Here is a 9,605-nt window from a genome sequence, read left to right as displayed (position 1 = left end):
AGATCAGCACTCATTATTGTAATTCTAAAACCAGGAGGAGAACCCGAACCCGGCCTGAATTATCACCCAATCTCCTTAATAAATGTGGACAGGGAAATCTCAAGAAAGGTGCTGGCTAATAGGCTGGAACAGATATTCCCACACCAAATCCATCCCAATCAGGTAGATTTATTTGGAAAGGACAGTCAGGCAATAATGGGAAGCAATTATTAAATGCAGTGCAGTGAACTTCTGGAGACAGGGAAGAGCCCATGGCTGTCATTTCACATCCTTCTCTGAAAGGCCTTTGATCACCTAGCCACTCTGTCCCTCCCCTTCATTCAGCAATAATTTGGACTGAAGGCAGCATTGTTCAGGTGGAGCTCTGAGGACTAACGAGTCCTCCCCTCCCCTTGTGCAACAAACTAGTTAATAGGACTTATGTCATCACTTTTGTCAATTTCCTGTTACCCTTATTTTATTTCAAAGTTAAGTTAGAAAAAGTTCATCTTTTGATAAGCCCACCAATTCTAGGAATTGGTCTTTTTTTTTTGGCAACTCCAATAGAAGTTGTTTGGGGGCTTATGACACGGGTTATGGAGATAGACTTCCCTGATTTGAATTCTGGACCCAACACATATTAGCTGAGCAATATGACAAACTTTCTGTGTTCAGGGTCCCCATCTATGAAATAGGGATAATGTAGTATAAGCTTAAGTGGGGTGCTGTACAAATTCAGTGAGTTCACAAGCATTAAGGGCAAGGTAGTGAAGCCTTTCACATTATAAGTGCTCAGTAAATTTTAGCAATAACTGTCATCATCACCCATAGCATAATTTTGTTATTCTGGGAATTATCCTTTGCATCTGAGGCCCCATAGTTCTTTGAATTGGGGATCAGATATGGTTTAAAATCTTCTTAGAAGACTTGCAACATGGGATGGCAGCTGAAGGATTAGATTGGACTTACAATACCTGACCCTTCATAAGCTGTATACTGTAAGAAGTTATTACATGTAAGGCAACTCAAAGACTATTTCTTCCAGCAATAGAACAGGGACAATTGAATCATATTTCAAGGTCTGACCTCTCTTCCAGTCTTCTTTGCACTCAGAGCATTATTTGCTGACTACGGTGGAAAATATGGCCTGTGCATGTGATCTGGTGTCAGCACAGTCCATTTCAACCTCATAATGACTGTATCTTAAATAGTGGAACAGTTAAGACATCAGCACCAAGCTAATCAGACCTTTCCATTCACACAACAAGAAGAAAGACTTTTGGTTTCACTGTCTCACTCAGGCTTTGTCTTCCAGTCCTTCCTGGTCACAGGACTAGCCAGCTTCCTCAAGATGCCACATATGACACCTGAGTTACTTTGCAAGCAGAGTGTTACATCAGTCAGAAATGAAGAGATCCATTTCAACAATAGATAGAAGGCAAAAGAAGAAAAAGGAAACTGTCTCCACAAAAATCAGACCAGTCTTAAAACCAAATCTATGTTATTAATGTACCATGACTTTCAAAATTTGATGGACCTCCTGGCCTGTGCCTAGTTGTTCCATCTGCCAGGCTAAAGACCAAAAGGAACTTTGAACCATAATTAACAAAGTGCATCAAGACCTAAAAGATACCACCAAAGACCACTCTGAGGAACACCATCTTCATGGAGTCAGCATTACCCAGAAATAAGCCCAACCCGACGAGTTTTATCAAATTTAATCAAATTTATGCAAATAACTCGATCTCAATAGCTTAGCTCCAGGGGACTTCCTCTTACCAAAATCCATACAGACCCAAATACCATTGGTATGATTACAACCTGCTTTTCAGTAGATAATATATGGCTTTATTTCATTAGTGGAAGAGTCCTATGTTGCCTGAAACAATGAAAAGAGAAATTAACTTGGTCTGAGTTGCTGTTTGAGCTTGAATTTTGAAAAGCTGTGTCTCTTAATTCCACCCTGAGTTTAAAATATGGCACACCTGGACAATCTGGTTCTCTCCAGGGAACACACTAACTCTGGATTGTTTTATGCATTTGAAGTCCACCATATGGAACAACTGTGTCATTAAAATGGGCATTAAAAAGATTTGTTCACTCAGCTAGATTTAGACAGATAATAATACTTGGCACTTATATGGTGCCTTTCACCTGTCCATCTCAAAGTAAGCAATTTGTAAACACATATTGTTACAAACTCTTTATAAACCAGAGTTATATGTATTTCCCTGTGTATAAAACAGTTCCAACATGCCATACAATAAGTCCACGTCAAAATAAGAGATGGCACAAAATGAGAAAATTTTTTTTTTACTTAGTAAAACTTTTAACAGCAGTCCAAGATGTTACATACATATTATTCCAAACAGTAACTACAATCCATCCACCTCAGACAAAGAGATGCTCTACATATATGGCAAGTATTTTGTTTTCTCTTAAATAGTCATGGATCCACAATAACGGGATTTGCATACTAATTATAATGGTAAAAATGCCATTACTTAAATTAACTGTGAATGAAATTGACCAACATAACCACTTCTGCTTTGGTAATTCAGTGTTCTGACCATAAAAATTGATAGGATTCCTATGCAATTTCAAATAGATTTTCTGTAATTGTTATGCTATTTGTCTATCTAGTCTTTAGGTTTTTTCAATAGGTCAAAACTCAGAGGTTTGAAGGGTTGCCTTCCAAACCACTAATATTCTTCATAGCTTCACATATGTGTATAACTTATTTTTATGTATATTTCCCCTCCAACCCAGTCTCTCTGATCATACAGTGACTACTTTCCCTTTACTTGCACCTTTACTCTGTGGCTTCTTTACTTGTGTAGCACAAAACATTTTTAGGGATACCCAAGGAAAAAACTATGGGCTTCAGACTCTATTTATCAAACATGGTAATATAGATAGCAAACATCAATATAGATTAAAATATGTACTATATATATGTACATCACATCACAAGAGTTTGTGAGATGGGGTAAGACAAAGGTCATAGTATAAAGCTCAGCTACTGGATTGTGCAGAGTGGGCCAATAGCATGAGTGGAAGCTTATATTCAAGTGAACCATTTAATAAGATATTAATGAACAAAATAAAGCAGCCAATAATACATCGTAGCAAGCAGTAGGAAAAGATCTCCGTGAATAATCTAGATAATGTGTGTTTACTGTAAGAATCTTGTATGAACGGTTCCCAGATGATCAAATTTCAAAGTATCAATTTTTAAAGAGGATATGATCAGAAACATCGTTTTCATAATATCTAGAAAAGAGATGGAAGACTTAAATAAATGGCAGAGACTAACCAGGCAACATTAATGAGTGAAGCATGCAGGTACACAATAAAAAGGGAGGAACATAATACTAACATTTTGCTATGATGTATATCCCAACAGAAATTCTTCTGTGATCATATAAATGTATATGTTTGTAGAGGTATAGATAAGCTTATATGTAAATTCATGGTAATTAAATGTATACACATGCTCACACATACATATATAGCCCATATTTTTTTGAATAAACATGGAGGGGACCCTGTTGAAGTGGAAAACGCACATGTACCTTTGAAAGGGGTAGCTGCTCCTCTGTTCTAGGTAACCACTGCCATATAAGAATGTGGGCCCAGTGTGGACAGATATTTTGATTTCTCAACAGGATCCGCAAATGTGATTTTTTTTAGTATGAAAGCTTTTAATTTTCAAATGTTGCCTTCAGTTTTTGTTTGTTTGTTTTTTGGTTTTGCTTTTTGTTTTGGGCCTCAATTATTTTTAAACCCCGTATATGTCAACCAACAGTACTTCAGCTTGTCAAATCTTGCTCATTGGATAAAACCTCATAATTTCTGGTGTTCAATAAAGCTTGCTTTTCATGTCTGGGGAGAAACTATGATTTATTTATGATTTCATTTCCAGCACTCACAGAAATAAAGATTTATAATATAACGTTGACTATTTAGAAATAGTTATGTTCCATTAGCAAAATGAAAAGGCAATCTACAGAATGGGAGAAAATATTTGCAAACCATATATTTAATAGGGGTTAGTATACAAAATATATAAAGAATCATATAACTCAATAACAACAAAAACAAATAACCCAAATAAAAAATTAGCAAAGGACCTGAGTCATCATTTCTCCAAGGAAGACATTCAAATGGCCAACAGATACACAAAAAGGTGTTCATTGTCTCTAACCATCAGGAAAATGCAAATTGAAAACCACAATATCACCTCACACCAGTTAGGATAGCTATTATTTTTAAAAAATAAAATAAAATGAAGTAACAAGTATTGGCAAGGTTGTAGAGAAAAGGGAGCTCTGATACAATGTTGGTAGGAATGTACATTGATTACAGCCATTATGAAAAACAGAATGTAGGTCCCTCAAAAAATTGAAAACATAACTCCATATATCCAGCAATTCCAATTCTAGTTATTTAGCCAAAGGAATTAAAATAAGGATCTCAAAGAAAAACACTTGCACTTTCATGTTCATTGAAGCATTATTCACAACAGCCAAACTATGGAAACAACCTAAATGTCTATCCATGGATGAATGGATAAAGAAAATGTTATATTTACATACAGTGGAATAATATTAAACCTTTAAAAAGAAGGAAATCCTGCCATTTGTGACAACCTAGATGGACATTAGGCTGAGCGAAATGAGACAGACACAGAGAAACAAATACTGTGTGAGTCCACATATATGTGGAATCTAAAAATCTAACCTAGTAAAACTCAAAGCAGGCATTTGAGTAGAATGGTGGTTTCCAGGGACTGGATGGAGGAGGAAAAAGATAGGTGATGGTAAAAGGTACAAAGTTTCAGTTACGCAAGGTAAGTTCTGGAGACCTACTAAACAGCCTAATGCCTATAGCTAAAAATATTGTATTGTATACTTAAAATTTGCTATAAGGGAAAATCTTATTTTAAGTGTTTTTATCACAAAATAATACTAATACTAATACTAAAGATGGCAGGAGGAAACTGGGAGATGAGACATATGATATGACTTTGATAGTGGTGATAATTTCATGGTTTTATACCTATCCCCAAACTCATGGAGGTATACTTTAAATATATACAGTTTTTTATATGCCAATCATACTTCAATAAAGTTTTTAAGAAAGAAATTGTCAAGTTTCTTGAAAAATTATGGTTGTGAATGGGATTTACCCTCAATACAGAAACAAAGAGCTCCTACAAATGAATAAGAAAACTGGCCATAGAAATACATACATAAAAATATGAGTAAATTAGGGGCACCTGGGTGGCAAAGTCGGTTAAGTGTACAGCTCTTGGGACCCCTGGGTGGCTCAGAAGTTTAGTGCCTGCCTTCAGCCCAGGCCATGATCCCGGAGTCCCCAGATCGAGTCCCATATCAGGCTCCCTGCATGAAGCCTGTTTCTCCCTCTGCCTGTGTCTCTATCTCTCTCTCTCTCTCTCTCTCTCTCTCTCTCTCTCTCTCTCTGTGTGTGTGTCTCATGAATAAATAAATAAAATCTTTTTTAAAAAAAGTGTACAGCTCTTGGTTTTGGCTCAGGTGGTCTCAGGGTCCTGCACTTAACAGAGAGTCTGCTTAAGTTTCTCTCCCTTCCCCTCCACCCTTCCCACTGTGTGCATGCTCTCTCTCTCAAATAAAATCTTTTTTAAAAATTACTAAATTAAATGAACAAGCAAATATGAGAAGTAAAGGATACATGGCTATTAAACATAAAAAAGGAAAATTAATTTTAGTGCCATGCAACCCAAACTGAACTTTTTAAAGATAAGAAATACAATTTAAAATACTAGATATATAATTTGTAATTAAATAAATATAAATTTTTAAAAAGTATGGAACGAAATAATATGGAGGGACTTTTGTGAAGCTTGCTTCCAGTTGGGAAATGACAAGCAGGTCTTCCCTAGTCTTAAATCCAATAAAAAGTATGACATTTCTTTCACATTACTTCCTCTTTCATATCTGCATCAGCATTAACAAGTGGGTGGGTAGAAATTAGAGCTTCTAAATGTTGAGAGATTGGGATGTGTAGGAGCAGCTGGCAAAGGCAAATAAAAGTGGTCAAATAAATAGAAGCCAAATAAAAATAATAGGGGTCACAAAATCCAAGAAAAGATATAGCTTCTCATTGCTCCTGAGAGGTCAAACAAGATGATTTGTAAAAAGGTGACCACTAGGTCTAACTACCTGGAGGTCACTGTTGACCTTAACAATAGCAGCTTCAGTGAAGTAGTAGGGGACAGAGACTAGAGTGGAGTTGTCTGAAGAATAAATGTGAAGAACTGGGCAAAGATAATAGACTAAGCACACATGTCTAATGTATCTCTTACCTGAAATTCCACTTCAACACTGGAAAATATATGGTTCATAATAGACTAAGCACACATGTCTAATGTATCTCTTACCTGAAATTCCACTTCAACACTGAAAAATATATGGTTCAAAAAGAAAGTGTGGAGAATCTGATGATAGCATGTAAAATTATGGATGCCTTGTTCCAGCAATCTCATTCCTAGGGATCTTTATTACAGATATAACCACACATATTAGAAAAGGATATATCAACACGATAGTTCATTGTGATATTATTTATAATAGCAAAAGATTAGAAGCAGCCTAAATGTCCAACAATAGGCAACTGTTGAATAAAATGTAGTATGTCTACAAAGAATACTATGAAGGACTCTATGTGATTATCAGGATATACCTTCAGGGGAAAAAACCAAAGGGCAAAGATTTTGGTATGAGAAAGGGAGAGAGATAATTAGCATATCCATGTGTATTTGCTGTATCTTTGGATTAAAAAAAAATGAACACCAGAATAAAAAATTAGAAAGAGAGAAAGGAGACATGATGGATCAGAAATGAGTGAAAGTGAGATTCCCATTTAAGTAATTTTTGGCTTTTCAAACCTGGTAATAACATTAACTATTTTCTTTAGTATTACCTATTTCTGAACCATGTAATTGTATTATCTCTTTAAACCACTTTTTTCAATATATGAAACACTGCTTGGGGATGCAGAGACCTAGAAAGAGCATCACTTTCACCATTACAACAACAAAAGACTGAAACTACAAGTCCACAATTTTTTTGAAGCTATCAGAGATCTGTGGTCACAGAACCAACAAGTCTGAAATCTAAAGAAATACAGGTGGTTGGAGGGAGTGGTAGGATGTGAGCACCTGTTTACTTGGGACAGATACAGCTAGACACATATAAAGCTGTTAACAAATTCATGGAGAACATGGAGAACATGCTATTAAGTGAGTGTGGAGCCACTTGGAACCTATTAGAAGCAAAAAACTTTTTTTTTTCTTTTTTGCATAACTACTTACTTCAATCCTAGTATTTTGATGCCCAGCTTTCAACAACAAAAAAAATATGAGATTATAAAAAAACAACTGTCAAAAGACAATCAACAGACCATACTTGAATATAGATGTAAAAACAAGAAATTAAAGTACCATGATTACCATATTATATTAAAGTCCCTAACAGAAAAGATGGAAAACATGAAAATCAGCTGAATAATTTCAACACAGAAGGAAACTATAGAAAAGATTCAAATGGACAATGCTATTAATAAAAACATAGTAGCAGACATTTTCAAAATGCCTTCAACAGATTTTGCATGTAGACTTGACACAGCCAAAGAATCAGTATCCTTGAAGATAGATCAATAGAAGCTACCCAAACTGAAACACAAAGGGGAAAAATATGTGTTAAAATTAAAAAATAAAATATCCAATAACTACAAGATAATGTCAAGCCTCCTAACATGTATATAATTGGAACCTCAGATTGGTGAAAGACTAGTTGCTCTCACCATGAGATTGATAAAAAAGCAATAATGCCCTCTCTCGACGCTGTTGTTCAACATCATACTGGAGTCCTAACCTGTGCAATAAGGCAAGAAAGAGAAATAAAATTCATACAGATTGGAAAGGAAGAAATAAAACTGTCTACTCACAGTTAACATATTAATATAGGTGGAAAATGACAATCTATTTAATAAGTGAGCTATTAAATATATAAATATATTTATATAATATATTTATATTATATTTATATAATAAATAATAAATATATAGTCATCTATATAATAAGTGAGCTAAGTAAAGTTATAAGATACTAGGTCAATAAACAAAAATAAATTATATTTCTATATTCCCCCAATAAACAATGGAATATACATTTTGAAAAAGAAAAAAGGTACCTATTATAATAGCTCTAAAATATGAAATTCTGAGTATAAATGTGACAAAATAAATTTAGAATCTGTATGCTTTAGATCTACAAAACACTGATATAAAATATGAGCTAAATAAACAGAAAGATAAATCATGTTAATAGATTAGAAGATTTAATAATGACAGAGCATCAATCTCTCCAAAAATTGATCTATAGGTACAGTATTTATAGGTTTTGCTCACGAGTTTCTCAGGCAATACCATCTAAATACACCCCATACTTTTTAGGTTTACTACTATTTAGTTTGACTACAGTTTCTCAGGTTGTCAGTCACTAAGCTTTTTCAGCCTCTGTAAGCTTATTATTAGGATCATCACGTAGGAATGTACTACCTGCCACAGCCTGAGTATTTTCCAACGGTTCCAGATTTCTTTCACTTATTTTGCTCATTGAGGAATTGTCTTCACCATTTATGAAGAAGTTTAAGTATATTCACATTATTTAATTTTTAAAAGGAAAATGAAGAATAACATGTAAATGCCAAATTCTAGAATTATCAGTTTTTTCATATTAGGAAGGAACTCCCTGTGGGGGGGGGGATAGAACTAAAAATAGGAATATGTTTGTAAACAGACACTTGAGTATAATTATAGCAGAATGTTGAACAAATATATGGGAAACATTGTGTATGTGTATAGTAAGACTTAAATATACTAGATCTCAGGGGACAAACTTATTTTCCCAGAATTCTAGTCATGTAAACCTCCTAGGACCCAACAAAATATCACCATTCTAGATGGTTACATTTGCAGCTCATGGGATATATGTCATTAGTTCCATATCCTCCCCCCAAATCATCCTCAGTTCTCTGATGAATCTGTAGCTCTAATAGTAACAAGCAAGAGAATAATGCCAAAGTACTAAATTTTGCAATTATTTTGGGTGCATAGGTGCTCTCTTTTCTGTGCTTTTGTGAAGAATTCAAAATTGTATGAAATGGAAAATGGAATTCTGCTAATTGCACTGTATATCCAAAACCACTTTTACTCCTCAAAATTTTTCTCTCAGGTTCTCAAATAAGATTGATGCTTCTGGGCACATTGCCATGTTTATCCTGAAACATTTCATGACTCCCTACTCAGTAAACCAGCTAATCTCCAAGGGCACTTGGGTCAACCTGAGAAGCGAAGAAATGCACCAGACTTCAGTGGCAGCTGCTTGGTATCATGTTCAACCATGTCATTAAGATGCCTTAGTGAGTCGTGACTAAATATCTCAAATTGGCAAATCAACAAATTTCTATGTAATATCATATAAAGGTATTTGGCTTTCAAAGTGAGACAGGAATAAAAGTAACCCTAAAAAGATTCAAATGCTGATTGAGACAATCATTACCTCCAATATATTTTTAGT

Source organism: Canis aureus, chromosome 11 (assembly GCF_053574225.1).
Source record: "Canis aureus isolate CA01 chromosome 11, VMU_Caureus_v.1.0, whole genome shotgun sequence".
Lineage (NCBI taxonomy): Eukaryota > Metazoa > Chordata > Mammalia > Carnivora > Canidae > Canis > Canis aureus.
This window is presented reverse-complemented; position numbering follows the sequence as displayed.